Consider the following 22,802-nt stretch of genomic DNA (forward strand, 5'->3'; position numbering starts at 1 on the left):
AAGGCCTCTGCATCTGATCTGAACAGACTTAATTTTGTCTTGGGTCACATCTAAAAGGCATTCACTGCCCCGTCTCCCTCTCCAGAGGCCTGACCTGGCACTGGCTTCTGGCAGTTTGGGATGGGAAATGTTTCACAAGTCTAGAGATCAGTTGAAGAGGGGGAAGGCAGAGCTTCCAGGATACCCTAGCAGGACGGCCTGGGTAGAATTCCTGAGGCCAGAAAGGGAGACTGAGCTGGCATTTGTCCATCAGACTTTCATAAGGACTCCACAAAAACCACTTCTCAAGCTTCCCCAGGCTCTGCTACATTCCCCCCTGACTCCTCAAGGCTACCCTAAGTCCCTACCCCTGAGTGGTCCTGTGGGTCCCAGCCTTGACCTGGCCCTGCAGGACTCTAGCTGAGTTTCTCCATGGTATACAGCCCCACCTACTGCCCTGGAGGGAGGCCCTACAGGCAGAAGCTGACCCAGCCTTCTGGAAAGGGAGCCTGGTCTATTCACGGTGGTGGATAGACAGGGCTTCTCCTGTCCCAGCAGAGAGAGGGCTGTTTCTACCCTGGCCAGCCAGCTTCCCAGCCAAGATCCCATCTGCTTTGCCATGACATCTCAGCCTGGAAAAATGTCCCAGCCAGATCCCCAAGGGAGGCGCTGCTTTCCCTATGTTCCAGGAATGAGAGAGCTTTCCTAATTTAGTCCGTATTTGCCTGAGATAGATTTTTAATTAAATAAAGTAAGAGCCTGATTAGAACCTGCAGAAGTTGTAAGAGAGGAATCAGATGGTATTCCAGCAAAATTGCAAAGCAAACACTTTGGCTGGAACAGAGCGAGACCCCCAGGGGTCTTCCATCAAAGCACCAAGTGAGAAGGGCAAATACGAGAGATTATATAGTCAACAGATGTGCACTGTTAAAATATGCAACTGCCGGCAGCCTGCTTAGAGAAGTCAGAGGGCCAGCTCAGAGTCTGCCATGCTCCAGGGAGGGCATGGGGACCCGGGCCCGGCAGCCAAGCCTAGAGTCACAGACACATTAATTAGCCTTGTGTTCCCAGCTCTCAGATGCAATCAGGCAAGGAGCCACTGCGAGCCGAGCACTTGCTACCTCAGGGAGACGGAGGGAAGGAGCCAGGGGACAGAGAGGGAAAAGGGGAAGGGGCAGATCCTGTGAAGCTGAGCAAGGCAAGGTCTGGGCGCCCCTCCACCCCACAGAACACCTCCGGAATCGTGGTGTCAGGGGCAGAGCCACAGGCTTGGGGGCAACAGTCACGGTCCTGCCATTAACCAGCTGTGTGATCTTGTTACCCAGCCTCTCTGGGTCTCAGTGTCCTCATCTGTAAAATAAAGGTGGCGATAAATAAGATGACCCATTACTATGAAGAACCATCCGGCTCCCAGAAAGCAACGACTTCTGCAATAAGGAGCCCAACTTGCTCTACCAGCTATTTTAGGAAAATCCCCCACTGGAACCCGAATTCATGTGGTGCCTGAGTCATAGACAGTAACTGATGAGGGTATTTTAGGCAACATCCCACTTTGAGGCTATAGAAAGGACCTTTCAAAGTCCTGCCCAGCGCTGGGATTCTGGCTGTATACCTTAGCCCCAGAGCCCTCCTCCACATCCGGCTTCCATGCACACCCCGCCGGCTCTGCTGGGACGCTGCTCAGGGCCCCCAGCACGTGTGCAGAGCTGTGGTGCAAGGAGAAGAGGCTGGGCCGAGAGCCAGAATACCTGCCTGCAGCTTACTCACCGTGTGACCTTGGGCAAGGTCCTCAGAGCTCCCTCTGGGCCTCTGGTTCAACTCTATAACCAGTACTTAGTACAGGGTAGATACTCAGTAACGTTGGGGATTTTTAATGAATGAGTGAATGAACGAATGAGTGGTTGAATGAATGGATGGAGTTTCTGGTTCTTCATCTATAAAATGGGGATGATAAAAATACCAATCTCCTAGAATTGTTGCGAGCATGAAACTAACACACATGCCACTAAGTGGCATGCACTTTCAAGTTACACACCCATGCACACTGCTGCTTCTCCCACCTGCCAGAACCCCTGAGTTGAAAAATACCAAAACCGTTCCAGGGCCAGAGCTGTAAGGGTGATATTGCATGATGTGATCCTTCTAACTTCCTGAAAACCCGGAAGGCAGGGATTTGGGGGACCCAGAGCAGGAGAACACAAGCACCAAGGATTTGATCGACACATATTATGTGCCAGGCACTGGAGATTCATTAGTAAATGAGAGAGAAAAGCACCCCTGCCCCGGTGAAGCTCGTGTTCTAGTAGAGAGAGAGAGAGAGACAGTCAATACATAATAAACATTAAGCAAGTACATTGTGTAGCTGTGTAGGATATCAGATGGTAACAAGTGCTATGAAAATGAGAAAGCAGAGCAGAGTAAGGGGGATTGGAAGTGAGGGGGCGAAAGGATAGTGGATGTCAGGTTAATTATTAAGAAGGGGATTTTCCCAGTATTCCTATCCTATTTCCCTCTTCTTCCTGGTCCGTTCTAATATTAACTCAGCTGTCTTGTGGCTCCCATTAGAAATAAAGCTTCTTACAACTTAAGTGTCCATCGACAGATTAATGGATAAAGAAGACGTGGCACATATATACAATGGAATATTACTCAGCCATAAAAAGGAATGAAATTGGGTTATTTGTAGTGAGGTGGATGGACCTAGAGTCTGTCATACAGAGTGAAGTAAGTCAGAAAGAGAAAAACAAATACCGTATGCTAACACATATATATGGAATCTAAAAAAAAAAAAATATGGTTCTGAAGAACCTAGGGGCAGGACAGGAATAAAGACGCAGACGTAGAGAATGGACTTGAGGACATGGGGAGGGGGAAGGGTAAGCTGGGACGAAGTGAGAGAGTGGCATGGACATATATACACTACCAAATGTAAAATAGATAGCTAGTGGGAAGCAGCCGCATAGCACAGGGAGATCAGCTCGGTGCTTTGTGACCCCCTAGAGGGGTGGGATAGGGAGGGAGGGAGGGAGATGCAAGAGGGAGGAGATATGGGGACGTATGTATACGTATAGCTGATTCACTTTGTTATAAAGCAGAAACCAACACACCATTGTAAAGCAATTATACTCCAAGAAAGATGTTTTTAAAAAAAAAGAAATAAAGCTTCCTAAATCAACATGAATTACTTAACTCTGATGGAGAGTAAGTCAGTTTAAATGAAGAAGCCATCTTTAAAATGATGTCAAACCCCAAATACTTTGGGGCAAACGAATAAGGTCCAAATGTGTCTTCACTTTGTGCATTTTTCAAAGCCACAAGCGCTGTCTGCAACTCTTCCAGCAGGGGGAGCTGCAGGGCAAGGTCTCTAAGTCCACACTGCTGGCAGCGTCCCCCAATTCCCAGTCCCCTAACCTTCTGGGTAGGTGGGTCCAGAGAGAGCCGGTGCATAACTCAGGTCCTACAGCAAGGGCAGGCGGAGCCGAAACAGAGCCCAGGAGCACTGGCTTCTAAAATCATTCTTCCAGAAGCTGGTGGTGAGAAAGCCACCCGGTCACACTTTTAGGGATAGTCTGAGTGGCTCTTCACGGGTGAGGAAGCACCTCCACAGAACAAAGCCCAAGCTCCCTCCGTGGCACTCAGGCCCTCTGAGGCCTCCCCTCGGCTTGCTCTCCAGCCGCTGCTCCAGGATAATGACCAGCTCACAGCGGCCTCCACTCACCACACTCCTCTCCTCCACTCACATGTGCTTCTGCCTGGAATGCACTTCCCACCTTTCTTCCCTTGGCTAACTCTTGCTCACCTAACAGGATTCATCTTAGATATCACCTCCTCCAGGAAGCCCTCCCTGAACCCCACGTGGCCCGACCATCCCGCTCTGTGCTCCTTAGCCGTCCATCCCCACCTCAATCACAACGCTCGGCACATTACATTGAAAGTTACTGTTCACATGTCTGTCTCCCCCACTGAGTGTCTAGGAGGCAGTGAGCAGCCCTCACGCCAGCACAGCTCAGACACATACCAGGGGTTCAGTAAGTGTCCATCAAGTGACTGTAGTGATAGGGGTGGGGCTGACTAGGGGGATTACACAGAGAACCGTACCTGGCAGATAGTACGCCCTCGATACATGGGAGAGTTGTGTTGTGCTGTGCTGTGTCTACAGAAGCAACATGGCTTCATGGTTAAGAGCCCAGACTCTGATAGCCAGCTTGCCTGCACTTGAAACCTGTGGCGTGACCTTGGACAGTTATTCAGCCACTGTGTGCCTCCGTTTCCTCGTGTGTAAAATGGGGGAATCGTTGTACCTGCCCTCTTAGTGGTATAGAGAGGATTTCATAAAATAATACATGTAAGGCATTTCTCACAACAGTGCCTGGTATGCAGCAGGGCATGCAAGTGTTGGCTGTTGTTATTACACCTCTCGTTGTTGTTGTTACTATTATTCCTGCAACGTTAAGAGACACCAACAAGCAACTCCTCCTTCCTGGGGGATCAGGTTCTGTTTTCTAGAGAAGCTTTTCCATCCAATGCAAAGGCAGAAATCCACGAATCCTGCAGGCCTCTCATAGCTCGCGTGCCTGGGAAGACAAGCAGAATTGATTTCATTATCTCCTCATTAAGCGTGTTTTTCCTGGGGCCCAGCCTGGTCTTAGGCGCCGTGTCACATTTCTGCTGTGTGCCTGTTTCCTGCCACATTCATTACCCTGCAATCACCCCCAAATTGGGACAGCGAACAAGCCAGAGATGAGAGAGAGTAACAAAAAAAAAGCATCCTTATCTCCCAGAGTTCCAGACGGGAGATGGTGCCTGAGCCGCTGGGCCCCTCACCCCGTGCACACCTGCCCCTGCCGCCGGCTCTTTCCTCTCCCTTCCTGCTCCTCTGCCCTCTCAGGGACCCAGGCCACCCGCAAGGTCCCCTGGGCCAGAAGCAGATTCCACCCGCCCCCCACCCCCCGCCTCGTTTTGGCCAGAGCTCGCCCCTCTTTGATTTCTTGGTTTAACTCTGTGCCCACCTGCTCGCGTAGCTTATGAGGTGGGCGTGGCTTGGGGTCATTGAGTTACCTGGAGCTGACAAATGGTCCCTCTCTTCCAAAGTATTTTTTTTTTTTTTTTAATTTTTGGCTGCGTTGGGTCGTCGTTGCTGCGTGCGGGCTTTCTCTAGTTGTGGCGAGCGGGGGCTACTCTTCCTTGTGGTGCGCGGGCGTCTCATTGTTGTGGCTTCTCTTGTTGTGGAGCACGGGCTCTAGGCACGCAGACTTCAGTAGTTGTGGCGCATGGGCTCAGTAGTTGTAGCTTGCAGGCTCTAGAGCACAGGCTCAGTAGTTGTGGCGCACGGGCCTAGTTGCTCCGCAGCATGTGGGATCTTCCCAGACCAGGGCTCGAACCTGTGTCCCCTGCATTGGCAGGCAGACTCTTAACCACTGCGCCACCAGGGAAGCCCCAAAATTATATTATAAGCTCCCTGAGGGTGGGGTTCTGGTCTCTGAGGTCCACACTTGGGTTCAATGCCATATGACCCCCGAGTGGCTGCCCATAGCCGTTGTTGACGGGGGATCGGGGGAGATGGAGGATATTCCTGGAGGTCCCTGTAGCCATTGGGTGGAGGTGCACTGACTTTGGAGCTGAGTCACGATGGACACTCCCTCCTGCTGTGAGCTAATATCGCCCCCACCGCACCACCGACAGTCTCACTGTTCCTCTAATCGGCCATGTAGTGTGGAGAGGAATGGCCTCTCTGCCCACCCCCATCTCCCTGTTCTTCATCTCAGCCTCAGTAGGATGTCAGGAGAGGCCGCTGCTCCCTAGCCAGGGCCCATCCATCATGGTGGGAAGTGCGGGGGAGAAGGAGACTCACAGATGCTGGGCGACTCCCAAGGCTCCGGAGGGGATGGGGATCCGTCAGGGATGCAGGCGAGCTCAGCACTTCCCCTCTTGGCCTGAATGTAGGTGGCAGGGGGCAGGCGGGGGCCTCTCCGAGAAGGAGGAGACCTGATGCAAGGACGGATGTCCCCCACCCCCCCCCCACCCGCCATCGCCAAGGGCAGTTGGAGCAGACTCAGCCAATGATAGGAGAGCTAAGTGGTCCAATCAAGTGGCCTTGCCGAGGTGGCCCAGATGCCCGACACGGCGCTGGGAAGTGCTCACCGCTCAAAGCACCCGCACGACCACCCCAGGGCCAGCCCCTCCCCTCCCTGTTCCAGCTTCTCTTGCTTTCAACAGCAGCACAAGGGAAGGCAGGGAGGCTTGTAGGAGCCCAGGGTCTGCTGTACGCAAGGCTCTCAGCCTCCTGCTCCTGGCCCCCCACCACTCCATTTCTAGTTCTGCTGACTGCCCCCCCACGCCCCCCCACCATCATTAAGTGACTTAGGCTGTCCAGGGCAGCCCTGCGGTCCTGAGTGTGCCTCCACCATGTCCAGGGCACCGCCACTTCTCCAGGTCCAAGCCAGACAAGGGCTGTGGCCTGGAAGTCAGGAAACGAGCATCATCGCCCCAGTCCTGCCACTGAGCAGCCGTGACACCTGGGATCACGACACTTAACCTCTCGGGACCCACTTTCCTCCTCCCTGGGAAAACCAGGAGCTGGAAAGGTGGCGTGCAAATCCACTCCACACTTTGACTGTGCTTCTCCCTCATTCCGTCATGGTTTAGAGATCATTGCTCCCTGAGTCCTTCTTCCCTTGCTCCTGAGAGCAAGGATAATATGTCCTTCCGCCGCTGTAACCAAGCATGACCCTGGGAGACGCTGAACAGGCTCCAATGCTCAGCAAAGGGCAGCGTGGGCTCAGACCACGGAGATTTGCAAAAGTCAGGACCTTGATCCTCTGGTGTCAGCCCTTTAGCATGGAACCCCCCGCTCCATGGCTACGCGTGAAATTCCGGCCACTTCCCTGTAACTTTCAGAATGTAGCTGCCTTGAGGAGGCCATCACCAGCTCTACCATCACAGGGCTGCCTCCTCTGGCCTGGACGTGGTCTCCAACATCCCTCCCACCCGAAAAAGCACAAGCAAGAGCCCACCTCTCCGGGTGCCCCCTGGGTCTTCAGTCAGGAAGTCCAGTTGGCCACTGGCCATTTACCAGGCTCCCTGTTTATGCATCCAGACACACAATGACACCGTGCATCAAGGACAAATGCACTGGTGTGCACACACACACACCCACACACAAAGTTCAGAGCTTGGCAGATTCATCAGTGCGCCCACGGTGAAAAGACACAAGAACCCTCCATCAAGACAATAGTAACTGTTGGGAAATAGACAAATCTCGGTGACCCCGCTCCTTGTCAGGCCCAGAAAAGAATGGAGTAGGCGAAGCATGACACCCCCAGCACGAGGCCCACTTCTCCACTGATTCCCCCTAAGGAGGAATGAAGAAGAGGGAAGAGTCACAGCCAGCAGAGAGGGGCAAACACAGCCAGTCCCCCAGGAGTGAAGGGCCTCCTCCTGGCTCCAACCTGTGGGGCAGCACAGGTGTCACGCCCAGGACTCTGCCCGAGGCCAGCCCTGGGGAAAACCCGAGAGGCTGGGGTGGACAGCGGGACCTTGAAAGGGTAAGAATAGCCACTATTTCTCCGCTCCGACCTCAGCCCGGGCCAGGGACGAGGGTTTCATGGCAAATTATGGATTTAAAACTAGCAATGAATCTCCATTACAGCATGAAATGAGAAAGAAAATGCCACTAAATGGAAGCCTTCCCCCAGCAGCCAATGGGCAAGGGAGGTTAGAGATGAAGTCACACAACCCCAAGGCAGACTCCCAGGAGCGCTCCCAAGAGCCCCCGCATCCTGGGCCAGCAGAGGAGCCCACGGTGACAGAGGATGCGATGCCGGCCCGCAGAAGCCGGGAGCCAGTCTCTCCCTGCAGGCAGTTTTCTGCAGAGGAAGGATGCCCAGAGCCACCTTGGGACTGGGAACGGCCAGAGCTTTGTTACTTTGCCGCTGTGCTGGGATGAGCCCTTTGCTGTAGGTCCAGCTAGAGAGGAGCATTTCGGGAATCTTCACCTGCTCGGTCATCCACACAGGGACCTTTTTTAAACTTCTCACCATCTGTGGCAGGCAGGCCTGAGGTCTCCTTTTCCGGATGAGGAGGCTGACACCCAAGAGGCCCATTCACTTGCCCCGGGTCACACCACAACAAAGAAAAAGGGCTAGAACCTGAACTCGGGTCTTTCTGGCTCGAAAACCCTTGCCCTTTCTGCTAAGTCAAGCCCCGCCCCTTTCCCAAAACTCTGTTCACACTTACTGCTGCCTGACTCCTCCCCTTAGGATCGCAAGTCTCTTTCCAGCCCCAGGGAGCTCCAGGAGCCCTGTCTGAGCCCTCTCACTGCCCAGGCCCCCAGAGTCAAACCAAAGGCTCCAGAAAACCTGTCCCGGCAGCCCTGTTCTCCAGATGTGCCACGGGAGCCAGGGCCCCTGGACCCACAGCGTCCATTTTCCATCCCAATAAGTCTCATCATCAGGGGACGGCCCGCTGCTTCTTCTCCCGTCGCCCTGGGCCTCTAAATTATTCTGTCCCTGTGGAGGTTTTCCTAAGTGGGAGGTTCGTAGGCACCCAGAAGCCCACACAGCTGCCCCTGTCTCGCAGAAATCAATAGCTGAGCCCTACAGCCCACGAAGGCTGGCTTCCAAAAGAGTTTCACATTTTCACAAGTCGATCAAGGTGTTTGTAAATGTTTGTAGGAAGGGAGAACTTTCCATATGTAAATATGTCAGGAAAGGTGTCAGCAGCTGAGAAATCACCCAGTGCCAGGAACACCACTGCAGCCTCCAGGGTGGAAGGCAAGAAACTGGGGAGCAGGCTAGTGGTCCCACAGCCATCCTCCCGGAAGAGCTGGCCACGCTCTGGCCGCAAACACGCCCTCCACTCGCTTCCCCTCTGTCTACACACAGAGAAAGACACACGTTCAATAAGGTGATCCAGAGAAATTGTTTTGCAGATGGGTTGACTGAGGTCAAAAAAAGAAATAAACTGGAGGCTGCACGATGCCTGGGAAGAGAAAACTAGTCCTTTCTGACTCTGCAAGACAGAGAATGGCTGGCTTTGAGCAAGGGTCACCTGGGACTGCCCTGTCCCTCCTCCAGCCCCAGCCTCAAATACCAACTTGACCTGGGCAACAGTTCTACTAAGGACCAAGAGAAGCTCCCCCAAAACCAAACCTTGATGAGAGAATATTAGAGCTATAAGTGTTACCAAAAGTGGTGTCTAGCTGCTCGCTGCTCGAAAGCTAATACTCAAGAGGCAAGATTGGTGGAAAGGAAAGTTTGCTTTATTCCGGAGGCCGGCAACTGGGGGAGAGGGCAGACTCTTGTCCAAAGGTTGACCCCCCCCCCCCGTCAATCAGTGGGCAAGAGCTTCTAAAGGGGAGTTTCCAGCATTTACAGGCAGAGGGAGGGGGCTACATGTAGAAACAGCACAGTCAGCTCTGACAGTCATCTTGAAATTGGTCATGCGGTCATCTGATCAGTGTCATCTTGACTGTCTTAAGTACTTAGTCTTCAGTTCCAGGGTCGGTTTGTTCCCATTTCTTTGAGGCCAGTTCTCAGAATTGTGGCAGCTTATGTCATGGCTACAGTCCGGTCACCATGCAGTTAACTTCTTCCACCTGATGAGGATTTCGGTATCTACCAGACACCTCACAGGATATGTCTCAGAATATTATCTATAACCTTTGAGGAGGAACTAAAGGTCCTTAACTTTGCTTAATGACTAAACTATTATTATTTTGTCCTGTTTGGCTGTTTCCCTTTTGCTTCCGCATTTTCTCACTTCTCTGATTAAACTTCTTCTTTGGCTAAAGTTTATTTACAGACAAAGGGCAGGTGGCGGACATGGTGGGGAAGAACCACAGGGTCCTTCTCCGTTTCAGAAGGAACCTGCCAATCAAGCCTTCTTCCTTCATTACATTTTTCAACATACATCTATGTACCTTCTGCACACCTGGCACCGTCCTAGGCATGGGGAATATACATCAGTAATCAAAACAGACTAAAATCTCCTGACTCCGCGGAACTTCTATTCTAGCAAAGAGTTCATCAATAAAAAATAAATACAAGAAGAAAATGTGATAGTTTATTAGAAGGTGGTGAGTGCTATCAAAAAATGGAGAGCAGAGTATAAGGGGTGGGGTTTCCTGGGGAAAAGAGCAGGTTGAGCACTCAGGGTAGACTTCCCAGAGGAAGTGTCCTTTTTCATCTTCCCCTTTATTTTTTAAGAGCTTTATTGAGGTATAATTTATATACCATTAAATCCACCCATTTTAAGTGCGCAACTCAATGATTTTTAGTAGATAGAGTTATGCACGCATCACCATAATCCAGTATTAGGCCATTTCCTAAAAAGATACCTTGTCCATCTCTGCTCCCACCTCCAGACCCAGCAACCACTGATCAGCTTTGTGTCTTCATAGGTTTGCCTTTTCTGGATATTTCATATAAATAGACTCAAAATATGTGGCCTTTGTGTCCGGCTCCTTCAGTTAGCGTCATGTTTTTGAGATTCATCTGTGTTGTGGCAAGTGTCCATAGTTCATTTCTTTTTAGTATCCCATTGTATGGTTTGACACATTTTGTTTATCCCTTCATCACTTGATGGACATTTGGATTGTTTCCAGTTTGAGGCTGTTATGAATAATCCTGCTGTAAGCACTCACATACAAATCCAAGTGTACGTATGTGCTTTCATTTTTCATGGGTAGATTCCTAGGAAGTGGACTAGCTAGGCCGTGTGGAAAGTTTATACTTAACTTTTTTTAAAAAGTGCCAAAGTGGCACCAACCTTGAATTCCTGGGGAAAATCCCATTGGGTTATGGTGTATAATCTTTTTTTATGTTGCTGTATTCAGTTTGCTAATTTGGGGTTGAGGGCTTTCAGAGTTTCCAAAGTGGCTGCATCATTTTACTCTGTTCCCACCAGCAGTGTATGAGGGTTCCAGTTTTTCTACATCCTCATCAACACTGGGTGTTGTTTGGCTTTTCTGTTATAACCCATCTAGTGGGTCAAAGTGGTGTTCCACTATGCTTTTAATTTGCATTCGCCTAATGACTCATGTGTTAAGCATCTTTGGATCTGATAATTATCCATTTTTTATTTTCTTTGCTCTGTTTATACAAATCTTTTGCCGATTTTTAGACCGTATCACTCGTCTTATTTTTTTTGTTGTTGTTGTTATTTATTTATTTATTTATTTATTTTTGGCTGTGTCGGGTCTTCGTTTCTGTGCGAGGGCTTTCTCTAGTTGTGGCAAGTGGGGGCTACTCTTCATCACGGTGTGCGGGCCTCTCACTATCGCGGCCTCTCTTGTTGCGGAGCACAGGCTCCAGACGCGCAGGCTCAGTAGTTGTGGCTCACGGGCCTAGTTGCTCCGTGGCATGTGGGATCTTCCCAGACCAGGGCTCGAACCCGTGTCCCCTGCATTGGCAGGCAGATTCTCAACCACTGCGCCACCAGAGAAGCCCTCGTCTTATTATTATTGTGTTGTAAGAGTTCTTTACACACTCTGGATACAAGTCCTTTATCAGATATATAACTTGTGAATATTTTCTCTCAGTTTGTGGCTTGTTTCTTCATCTTCTTAATGGTATCTTTTGAAGCACAAAAGCTTTTAATGTTAAGCCCAATTTAGTATTTTTTTTTCTTTTATGGATTGTGCTTTTGATATTCTACCTAAGAACTCCGTCTAACCCAAGGTCACAAAAATTTACTGCTATGTTTTCTTTACAAGTTTTACAGTTTTAGCTCTTACATCTAGTCTATGATTCATTTTAAGTTAATTTCTAGGTACTTTGTGAAGTAAGGAATTAAATTCATCATTTTTGCATAGAGCTATCCAGTTGTTCCAGCATTGTTTGTTGAAAAAGACTACCCTTTCCCCCACCAAATTGCCTTTGTCAAAAATCAACTGACCGGGACTTCCCTGGTGGCACGGTGGTTAAGAATCCGCCTGCCAATGCAGGGGACAGGGGTTCGAGCCCTGGTCCAGGAAGATCCCACATGCCGCGGAGCAACTAAGCCCATGCGCCACAACTACTGAGCCTGCACTCTAGAGCCCGCGAGCCACAACTACTGAGCCCGTGTGCCTAGAGCCCGTGCTCCGCAGCAAGAGAAGCCACTGCAATGAGAAGCCTGTGCACCACAGCAAAGAGTAGCCCCCGCTCGCCACAACTAGAGAAAGCCCGCGCACAGCAACAAAGACCCGATGCAGCCAAAAATAAGTAAATAAATAAATAAGTAAAATATTAAGAAATTTAAAAAAAAATCAACTGACCAAAAATGTAAGGGTTTATTTCTCAAGTCTCAATTATGATACATTGATCTATATGTCTATTCTTATGTGAGTCCCACACTGTCTTAATTACTAATAGCTTTATATTAAATTTTGAAGTCAGGAAAAGAAGGTCCTCCAATTTTGTTTTTTTTCAAAATGATATTAGCTATTTTGAGTTCCTTGTATTTCCACATAAATTTTAGGATCAACTTATCAATTTCTGCAAAACGGTTGCTGGAATTTTTATAGAAATTGTGCTAAAGCTACAGACCAATTTGAGGAAAATTGTAATCTTAACAATATTGAGTCTTTCAATCCATGAACATAGAATACGTCTCCATTTAATTAGTTCTCTAGTTTTTCCCAGCAACATTTTATGGTTTTCAGTGTATGTCTTATATTTCTTTTGGTAAATTTATTCCTAAGTATTTTATTCTTTTTGATGCTACTCTGAATGGAATTGTTTTAATTTTACTTTCAGATTTTTCATTGCTAATATATAGAAACGTGATTGATTTTTATATATGGATCTTGGATTCTGTAACCTTGCTGGACTCATTTTTTAGGTTTTAATAATTTTTGTGAATTTCTTAAGATTTTCTGCATGCAGTATCATTTTGTCTAAGAATAAAAATAGATTTACTTTTTCTTTTCCAATCTGATGCCTTTTTTAAATTATTGGACTGGCTAGAACTTCCAGTACAAAGTTGAATAGAAGTCGTGAGAGCAGACATCCTGGCTTTATTCCCAGTCTTAGAAGAAAGCATGCAGTCTTTCACCATAAAGTATAATGTTAGCTCTACTTTTTTCATAGATGCCCTTTATCAGGTTGAGGAAGTTTCCGTCTGTTCCTACCTTGTTAAGAGCTTTTACCATGAATGGCATTGGGTTTTGTGAAATGCTTTCACTGTATCAATTGCGATGATCATGTGGTTTTTGTTCTTTATTCTATTAATATGGATTATATTAATTGATTTTCAAATGTCGAACCAACCTTGAATTCCTGGGGAAAATCCCATTTGGTCATGGTGTATAATCTTTTTTATGTTGCTGCATTCAGTTTGCTAATTGTGGGTTGAGGGGTTTTATCTATATTCACAATGGACAGTCTGGTCTGTAGTTATTTTGTGATGTCTTTGTCTGGCTTTAGTATCAGAGTACCACTGGACTTGTAGAATGAGTCAGGAAGTGTTCCTTCCTCCTCTACATTCTGGAAGATTTTGTGAAGGATTGATAATATTTATTCTTTAAATATTTGATAGAATTCACCAGTGAAGTTGTCTGGGCCTGGGGTTTTCTTTGTGGGAAGATTTTTCATTATTAATTCAATTTTTTTACTTGACATAGTTCTATTCAGATTTTCTCTGTAGAAGGTGGCTTCTGAACAGACTTGAGAGGTGAAGGATTTAGCTGTGACTCTTGGGGGAAAATCCCTACTTGAAGTGAAAAAGCAGAGTCATTGAAGGATTCTAAAGAGAGGAGTGACATGATCTGACTTACATTTTAAAAGCCCCACCCTGGCTGCTGGATTGAGACCAGACTGTAAGAGGGCCAGGGAAGGAGACCTGTGAGAGACTCTTACAGTGATACAGATGAGAGGTGATGGGACTCAGACCAGGATGGTAGCAGTGGAAGCAGTGGACAGCAGTCGAAGAGAACAGCAGGAGCCAAGGGCGATGCCAAGTATTTGGGAGTGAAGTCTTTTATCCTTATAAAATTGGATGCAAAATTCTGAATGAAGATGTGTATTTCCAGAGAGAGGTGTCACATGTTTAAAGGAGTCAGTCAATAAGCTCCCCAAAATTTAAGAATGGCTAATCTAGACCAACATCTTCATTTTTAGGAAACTATGGCTCAGAATGGTTGGGTTACTTCCCCAAGGCCACTCAGCAAACTAGCAGTAAAGCTAGGGCTATCCCAGCTGCCTTGCCCACCACCTCGGTAGTTTACCTAGTGGTATGTTTAATCAGGACCTCTCCCCACCAGTCCAATGAGACCCATTCACTCCTGCCTAGGGGCACCTATGGGAGAGAGCAGGAGTACAGAAACGGCCCCTCCTCTGTGCCCAGCTTCTGGTGCCCGCCTGCCTCCCAGGCCAGGGTGCCCTTCCCAGTGCCCACGTCTGCCTTCACAGTCACCTGCCCTCCTTGCCCACGGCCATTGGTCCATCCATGATCCACAGGCTCAGAAACCGCCCCCCAGGAAGATATGAGAGAAAGCCTTTCTGCCACTCACAGCCCCCTTTCCACACAGAATCGCAGAAAAGCAGCAGCTTATCTGCCTAAGAGAATGAGAGCCCTTGGTTTTTATCTGTGCAGGAATCTCACCTGAACAGGTTCAGATGGCAAGAGTGAGAAAGAAGAATAATTAAGGGGGAGGCAGGTGAAATGTTGACATTATTATTACTTAAGTGCTGTGACACTTTTAGTTCATGTTTTTATACCTGTGACACCCAGTGAGGGGAAATCAGCTTGGCCCATTATCTGAGCCACACACCCGCTCACCCCACCTCCCCACCACCTATAAATCTTATTAAAAGGGTTCCATTGGCAAGACAGAAAAATAATTAAGGCGAAGGGAGGTTCATTGTTGACGTTATTATTGTAATACAACAGTCTGTTCAGTTTCTACACCAATGAAATGCAACCGAGGGAAATAACTTTTAAAGATTACCTTTCCGAGATGCAAATCGGAGCGCAGAAAGCTGGGCTTACAGACGAGCGCGTCAAACCAGGAAACATTTCCAAGTCTGTGGCAGACTCTTAGGGGCTTTTAAGCTCACAATTTACCTTTTGACTGCATTCCATTTTCTTGCGAATCCTTTATTTCCCACTTATTTATTGACTAGAGATACAGCACCAAAAGGAAAAAACAAGGAGAGTGATTCTCCAGACCCTGGTCCTAAAGATCCACAGCAGGAGCTGGTTCTCTGGGGGGAGGATGTTAGCCCTCGCCACTGTGAACGGAGCTTAACTGAATCGCTTTCCCTCCGAGGTGCGCCCGCCCAGAGGGGATGGATTCTACTGATGGCCACCGGGCAGAGGAGCTGCCACATCTTATCTTACCCCAGGGAGTGGGCTGGCTGCTGTGGGCAGCATTCCCAGGACAGTCCCCTGGGCCTCGCACACATGAGGAGTCTGGGACTCTGTCCAACAGGATGTGTCAGATGCCTCCTCTGTGTGAGGCGGCGTGGGGTCGGCCAAAGAATGAGAGATAGCAGAGTGGGCAGGGACCCTATGACTCACTGAGCCCAGGCTCACGAGTGGCAGCTGGCAGGCCAGATCCGGCACACAGCTGCATCTGGTTGGCTCCCAAAGCATCTTTAGAGTTTTTTAAATTCATCGCCAACATTTCAGGTTCTGAAGGGTTATGTATTAAAAACACAGATTCTGGCTTCCCTTGCAAAGATCTGGCAACATCAGGCCCATTCGCCTGCAGCATGTGGGATGGCTGCTCCGTCTGGGGCGGTACGGCTACCTGCCCCCGCTCACCTGGGGCACTCCATGCCTCCCGTTACCTGCACTGAATCTGCCGCCCCTGGTCCTGCCCATCCCAGACCTGCCTTCGGGGAGCTCACAGGGAGAATCGAAGGTTAAACGAGAAACAGGAACGCGAAAGGAGAGGAGGGAAGGCAGAAGGCCAGCAGCACCCAGTCGTGCCAGGGGAGTCACCAAGGGCAGGGTTGAACCAGTTTTAGGTGAGGTTTCAAGTGTGAGAAGAGTTTGGACAATTCAATCAGTTTGGCCTAGAAGAGTAGAAGCCTATTCCTTCCCTGCTAACAGAGGATCTCTTGTAAAGAGCCCAGAGCTTGGAGCTGAACTCTCTTTGCCACTCACTGCCTGGTATGGAAATGCCCCGTATAGGGTGGGGCCCAGAAACAGGGCCCAGGATGGGCTGGAGCGGGTCTGCTCCGCAGGCAGTGAACTGAGCGAAATGACTCACGTTCCCCAACGTGGCCAAGGAGAGGCTCTTCCCCGGTTAAGCTTCCAGTTAATAGAGTTACCATCAACATCATACCCACATCAGCACCGAAAAAGTAAGAATGCACTAAAAATAGATCCCATTTTCAACTGAATGAATGTGAGTCACCGGAATAACTTGTGAGCAACCTCGTTTGATACAAAATGGGCTTTGGTTCCAGGCCCTTCGTGCTGCCCTGGGCGATGGGTCTCTGAGGACTCCCAGTGGAGCCTCTAGATCTTGCTGTCCAATATGGCAGCCACCAGCCACAAGGGGCTATTTAATTTTAGTTTCAAATCAATTAAAATTAAATAAAACTAAAACTACAGTTCCTCAGTGGCACTAGACCCACTTCAAGTGCTCAATAGCCGCATGGGGCTCTGGGAAGGCTCGTTTAAACAGTATTCAGGCGTTCCTGGCCAAAGGCCATCTAATCCTGCCGCAAAAACCCCACAGCATCCAACAGTAGACACAGGGTCAAAGACTTGGACCTGGAGGCGTAGAGGTCAGCTTCCCGCCACCATTTGCGTTGATGTCATAATGCAGCCAATGGGTGGAAGCTTCTCATTAATTCACTCCCTGTTTTACCCACTAAGTCTTTATTAAATTCTTACTATGTGTAAAAGCATCACGTAGATGCAAAGGGGAGGTATAAAACATCGTCTATGCCCTCAAGGAGTTTATCACCATGGGAAAGAGAAAACATACAAACCATTTAACAATCATACAAAGCAGAAGGAAGGAAGTGTTTGCGTGTGTAAACAAAATACAGAGAAAGTGTTCGTTTCAACTGAGAAAGTCTGGGAGGCCTTTGTGAGGAAGTGACTATTGAACTCTCCCTTGGAAGAATGAGTAGAATTTTAGTAGACTAATTATTTAAATTATTTGGTAGATTATTTTAAAATAATCAGGGAATTCCCTGGTGGTCCAGTGGTTAGGACACCGCACTTTCACTGCCGAGGGCGCAGGCTCAATCCCTGGTCGGGGAAGTAAGATCCCGCAAGCCGCGTAGTGCGGCCATAAATAAATAAATAAATAAATAAAAAGACGTGCAAACTTGAGAACATCTGCTGAGACTGGGAAACTAGAAAGAGTGATGTTGTTTAAAAGAAATAATCATAAGCGCGGAGCCATCGCAGGTGCTTGAGGAAGTTCATCACCAAATCTGATGGCCCCAAGGAAGAGAACCACATGGTGTATGGGGCATGGATCTGAAGGCAGGGAGGCATTGGCTACTTAGATCCTGGTCAACAGAAGGCAGGACAACCAAGACTTTGCCAAAGCCCTTGCTAGAGACAAAAAAGAAAGAAGTGCCCAGAGAGAGGGTACCAAAGTGGGGGTCAGAGTCACCCCCTTCGCTTTTCGTTAGCCAGGGAACTTCTATGCATGCCTTTCATCCCATTCAATTCAACTATGATTTTAACTGTAAATATCCCATGATGCCTAAGCCATGTACAGTTTCTTTAATGATCCAGAAGTTTCCATGCCTCGGGCTCCTGAGCCAGTTAATAATTGGCATTTGCTGCACACCCACTGAGGGCAGCCCTGTGGGGTGAGAGACCTCAGTCTCTGATGTGCAGGGGAAAGTGCCACCACAGGTGCCAGGTGACCCGGATACCAGTCGGGCTCTGCCCCCGTGGGTCCACCCACCTCCTGGCCTCTGAGCCACGAGTTCCTCTGAGTCTGTTTACTCAGTGGAAGCTCAGAGGATGAAAACCACAGATGTGAGGTCACCCACTCCTCACAAGCCCCTCCCCCTGTGTCTGTGGCTCTCAGGAGCCCCGGGGGCTATTAGCACCTCCCTGGGAATATTTAACTGAAAACCATTTCTAGTCAGGATCTGTTATAATTACTAATTAGGTCTGATTATAATTACCTCTTGCTGCCATCCCGTACCTGGCGCACACGGTAGGACTGGGCCTCGCGACAATTAGCGGCGAGGCTTCCCTGATACGCTGGCTGATTAGGAACACGACTGCGGGGTCGAGGGGAAGAGCCTGGCGTATTAGAGGGAAGCTGCTCTTTACCGAGGAATGTCACGATCAAATTAGATTAAAATTAGTGCGAGGGGGAAGTCGGAGTGCAGAAATGCACATTTTTCCCCTCAACCATCTCCTTTTTGTCTCAGCTGATGACATCATTTGGAGGAAGAAGCTGAACTCCCTGCTGTGCTCCCCTTCTTTCCCCCATCTCGGGTTCTCGGGGTTCGAAGGCCACCCCCACTGCCCAGAGTGACGCAGTGGACATGATCAAAAGACACTAGTGTGTGACTTTGGGAAAATCACCTGAACTCCCTGAGCCTCAGCTTCCTCATCTGTGAAATGGGGACAACACTTGTCTCTGAGCCAGACACCTGCCATTACCTGCAGGGCTCTGGGGCTGGGGGCTCACTGGGAGCCAGAGACCACGGCTTAATCATCTGGGAATCTCCAGGCTCAGCCCCAGGCTTGGCTCAGAGAACGTCCTCGTCACTGAAGGAGGAGCCACACTAAAGTCCTATCCAGGACCCATGGCGGGGGCGTCTCCCTCCCCAAGAGCGGCAGGCACCGCCAGGAGAAGAAAGGCCAGCGGAGACGGGGTTACGCGTTGCTGGACACTCTCACCTGTGCGCTCGGCTGCTTCCTTCACCTGCTGAATAAAGTGACACCTTCTCCAAGTGGTTCACCGTGAAGAGAGGAAATCTGGGCTTGAGTATCTTCATGCAAGAAGAGTCTTCTAGGCTCCCCGAGCAGAGAGACGCTCTAACAGCCCTGGAAGAGTGCAGTGTGGCCATTACACGATCAATCTGGTGGCGTGGGCTGGTGCCCTGGGGAGACCCGAATGATTTTTTTTGAACCTCCCGAATTACCAGGCGGGTCCACCCTCGACCTGCTCTATGCGGGTGAGAGACGGCAGAGACGCCAGGCCCACAGACAACAGCCCCTCGTGTTGTTTTGGTGAGAGGGGGACACTCGCACACGCACACACACGAGCACACACACAGCCAAACAGGCCCCAAGCTCAGGTACCTGCAGAGGTCACCCCCGCCCCACGTAAAGTATACTAGTTTATGCAGCTGCTCCGGCTAAGTATTTGACTTGCTACCTGAAAGGATTCTCAGGGGAATCCAGGACTGCTTTCCTCTGCCGTCACCCCAGCTCCACGAGTGGGCCCTCTGTTCCCTCCACCCTTTGTTCCTCACCAGCAGGACCCCTACACCCTCTTGGCCCTCCAAGAAGGAGTTGTGGATGATCGTGGCACTCGGGTGAGGGCAACCCCAGCTCCCGGGGGTCCAGACAGAGTTTCCTGGACTTAGGATCTGTGTCTGTCCCCCTTGGCTGAGCCCTGCTTCCGCAGCCTGGACACCCATGCCTACCACCGCACCACCCCCAACTTTTCTAAGGGCTCCTGTTCAGGGTGCTGACCTGGAGGAGATGGGAGTCCAAGGCTAGCCCTCGGTTTCTTTTTTTTAATTTTTTTTTATTTTTTTATTGGAGTATAATTGCTTTACAATGGTGTGTTAGCTTCTGCTTTATAACAAAGTGAATCAGTTATACATATACAGTATGTTCCCATATCGCTTCCCTCCTGCATCTCCCTCCCTCCCACCCTCCCACCCTCCCTATCCCACCCCTCTAGGTGGTCACAAAGCACCGAGCTGATCTCCCTGTGCTATGCGGCTGCTTCCCACTAGTTATCTATTTTACATTTGGTAGTATATATATGTCCATGCCACTCTCTCACCCTGTCACATCTCACCCCTCCCCCTCCCCATGCTCTCGGTTTCTTGATACCCACCCTGGATTTAACCTCCTTTTCCAGGAACGGCCCCCCTTCACCCGACCTCCCCAGAGTCCTTCCTTCCTGCTGCCTCCATCACACCCACCCCTCACTCTGAGCTTGGCCAAAGACTTGGGTTCCCACGTGGTGAGCAGTGAGTTGGAATGGAGCCATGGGTGGTAGAGAAAGCTTGGACTTATTATCAGATCCCTAAGCCCTAGTACCGCCTGCCCTTGTCCACATCGCTCGGACTCTCTGACCCTCGGTTTCTCGTCTATAAAATGAGGATTAAGAATACCTGGCCTACCAGCCTCCTGGGTTATCACAGAGAGAAAGGTGCCTGTGTAAAGGAAAGCCCGTGACGAGCAGCACGGTGCCTCATGATGCTCTGAGCGCAGATACCTTTGCAAAGTCTGCGCCAGTTCTCTGTTGCTACATAACAAGTCATCCCCAAACCCAGGGGCTTAAAACAGCAGGAATCAGTTATTAAATTCTCGTCGTTTCTGCAGGTCAAGAAGCTAAACCCAGCTCAGCCGGTCTGTTCTGGCTCCGGGTGTGTCATGGCCATCAGAGCCCAGTGGGGCTGGGTCATCTCAAAGTCTCCTTTATTTGCATGTCTGGTGCCTGGGCTGGGAATATGTGAGCGTCAGGGGGCTGGAGTGCCAGCTCCTCGGCCTCTCTCTCCATCTCTGTGTGGTCTCTCCACGTGGTCTCTCCAGCGCAGTGGCCTCAGGGCAGTGAACTTCTTACACAGCTGCTTAGGGCTCCAAAGCACATGTCCCTCCCCTAGTGGCAAATGCACCAGAAGTGCCCTGTTGCCCCGGGGCACCCAGAGCAGGGTGGGGTCTCAGCCACCTGGCCCTTGGTCAGCCATCTGCATGGGGAGCCCCTCTCCCTGACACACAACCTGCCCCGTGGGCTCCTACCGGCCATGGCATCCTGTGGCCAGAAGCCATGTGTGGGCACCTGCCGACCACACACCAGCCCTGCCCTCTGCGGGGAGTTGCTCTGGGGCTGGGGGCAGGGAGGGCAGGACAGCAGACACCTTTTCTGCCTCCAGTGGGTTCCAGGGAGCCGGGATTTAAGACCGGCAAATAGGAGGTCAGTTTCTCAGGATCCCAAATCCAAATACGGCTTTGACGGGCTGACCAGGCTGGCATCTGCCTCATGCTGCTCCAGATTCTCATAGCAAACTCACAGAGTCTGAGCACGCTCAGGGAATGCAGCCACAGAGGGGCAGAGCTGAAAAGGCACTGGGGACCAGGAGTGTCCGGCTTAGGACCCGCCTCCCTCCAGCCTCCGCTCTCCCCACTGCAGGGTACCCCCTCACTCATCCTCTCCCAAGTGTTAATCACACGGTTCTCTCTCTTCCTCTGTGTGGAAGACGCCTCTCCTCGCTCTTCCCCACCCCCCGTGCCGCCCAGGCCCCTCCAGGCCTCGGCCTTCCCCGGCCTCTGATTTAGGGTCCCTTCTAGGTTCCCATGCGTCCTACGCTCCCCGTGACAGCCCTCACCACACAGTCCTGTGCTGTGTGGATGTCTCCCCACCTGGACTGCGTGTCTCCGGTGGTCAGGGCCTGGTCTCCCTGCCCTCTGCACCCAGCACCGAGCCCAGGCCCAGCACACAACCGCTGTCAGTAGAGTCCGCAGAACAGATGAATGACCACCAAGGTCACCTATTAGCTAAGGGAGTTTACCTTCCTCTGCAAGTGTCCAGGTCAGCTCGGACTGAGGGAGGAGCGGCCAGGGGACTAAACCAGGCAGGGTGCCCTCCACTCCTTTCCCGCCCGGCCGCCCTGCCTCGGCTTGGCTGGCATTCCCAGCAGGGACACATAGCCCTCCCCTCCCACCTTGAACAAATCAGTTCATCTCTGAGCCCCAGTTTTCTCATCTGATAAATGGGCATAAGAATAGCTGCCCATCTAAAAGGCTGTTATGAAAATCAGACGAGTACTGAACGTGAGCATGAACTGTGAAGGTCTGAAGCGAAGCTCAGGGCCCTCACCCTGGCACAGTGCGTTCTGCCCAGGAGAGGGGTTGGCGGACGTCTCTTCCCAGCTCTGCATCCAGTGACAACACGTCGGCAGCTTGTAACTGGCCATAATGGGAGGATTTATACCCTAGAAATTGCCAAACATTACAATCAGGGTTTGTTTGGTGTGTTATGTCATGTTTGGAGAGCAGGGTTTACAGCCGGCCCCTCCCCTGTCTTAATCTGTAAAATAGGAGCAAATATTCTTGTCTGTCCTCACTATTCAGAGAGGCTATTTGAAATGAATGGAAGTGCCCTGGGCTCTTCAGCAAAACGAGGCTGGAGAAGCCCCAAGAGTGAGCCATTATTTCCTGTAATTAATGTCCCTTAGTATAATCACCCTTCATCATAAAACAGGCAAGAGCAGTGACAGAGCTGTGACTCATACCGGGAACCAAGCCCGGACTAGAGAGGCTGAGGATTTGCTCAGCAGCCTCCCCAGGGGCCGGCCTGGACATGGGCCCCAGAGATCACTCATGACTCAGGCCATAGGCCACCCCGGAGGGCTGGGATGAAGAGGCTGAGCCCCAGGGGGCGTGCCTCTGACCCAGGGTCTACCCCTCACTCATAGGTGACCTCAGGCCTCTCACTTTACCACGTGAGCCTCCAGGGATGAGCAAGAAGATGAAATGAGATCCTGTATTGAAAGCCATTGGAAAAGTATAAAGTGCCAACATAGTGCAAAGCAGGGACCATGGGTGCAGAGGGGGCCTTCCAGCAGAGCGTGAGAGCTGGACGTGGCCTGATGGGATGCAAGTCCATCCACCTATATGCAGATGGGAGAACTTTATCCCCCATCATATGCAGCTAGTAGGCG

The 22,802-nt window shown here is 50.3% G+C and overlaps 1 protein-coding gene across 4 annotated transcripts in view; it reads left to right on the forward strand.

Annotated features, from left to right (window-relative positions):
• Positions 1-22,802, forward strand: part of KIRREL3 (kirre like nephrin family adhesion molecule 3) — a 555,536-nt gene that overhangs the window by 471,106 nt on the left and 61,628 nt on the right. The window lies entirely within an intron of this gene.

This window comes from Balaenoptera physalus (genome assembly GCF_965194825.1).
Source record: "Balaenoptera physalus genome assembly, chromosome: 10".
Taxonomy (NCBI): Eukaryota; Metazoa; Chordata; class Mammalia; order Artiodactyla; family Balaenopteridae; genus Balaenoptera; species Balaenoptera physalus.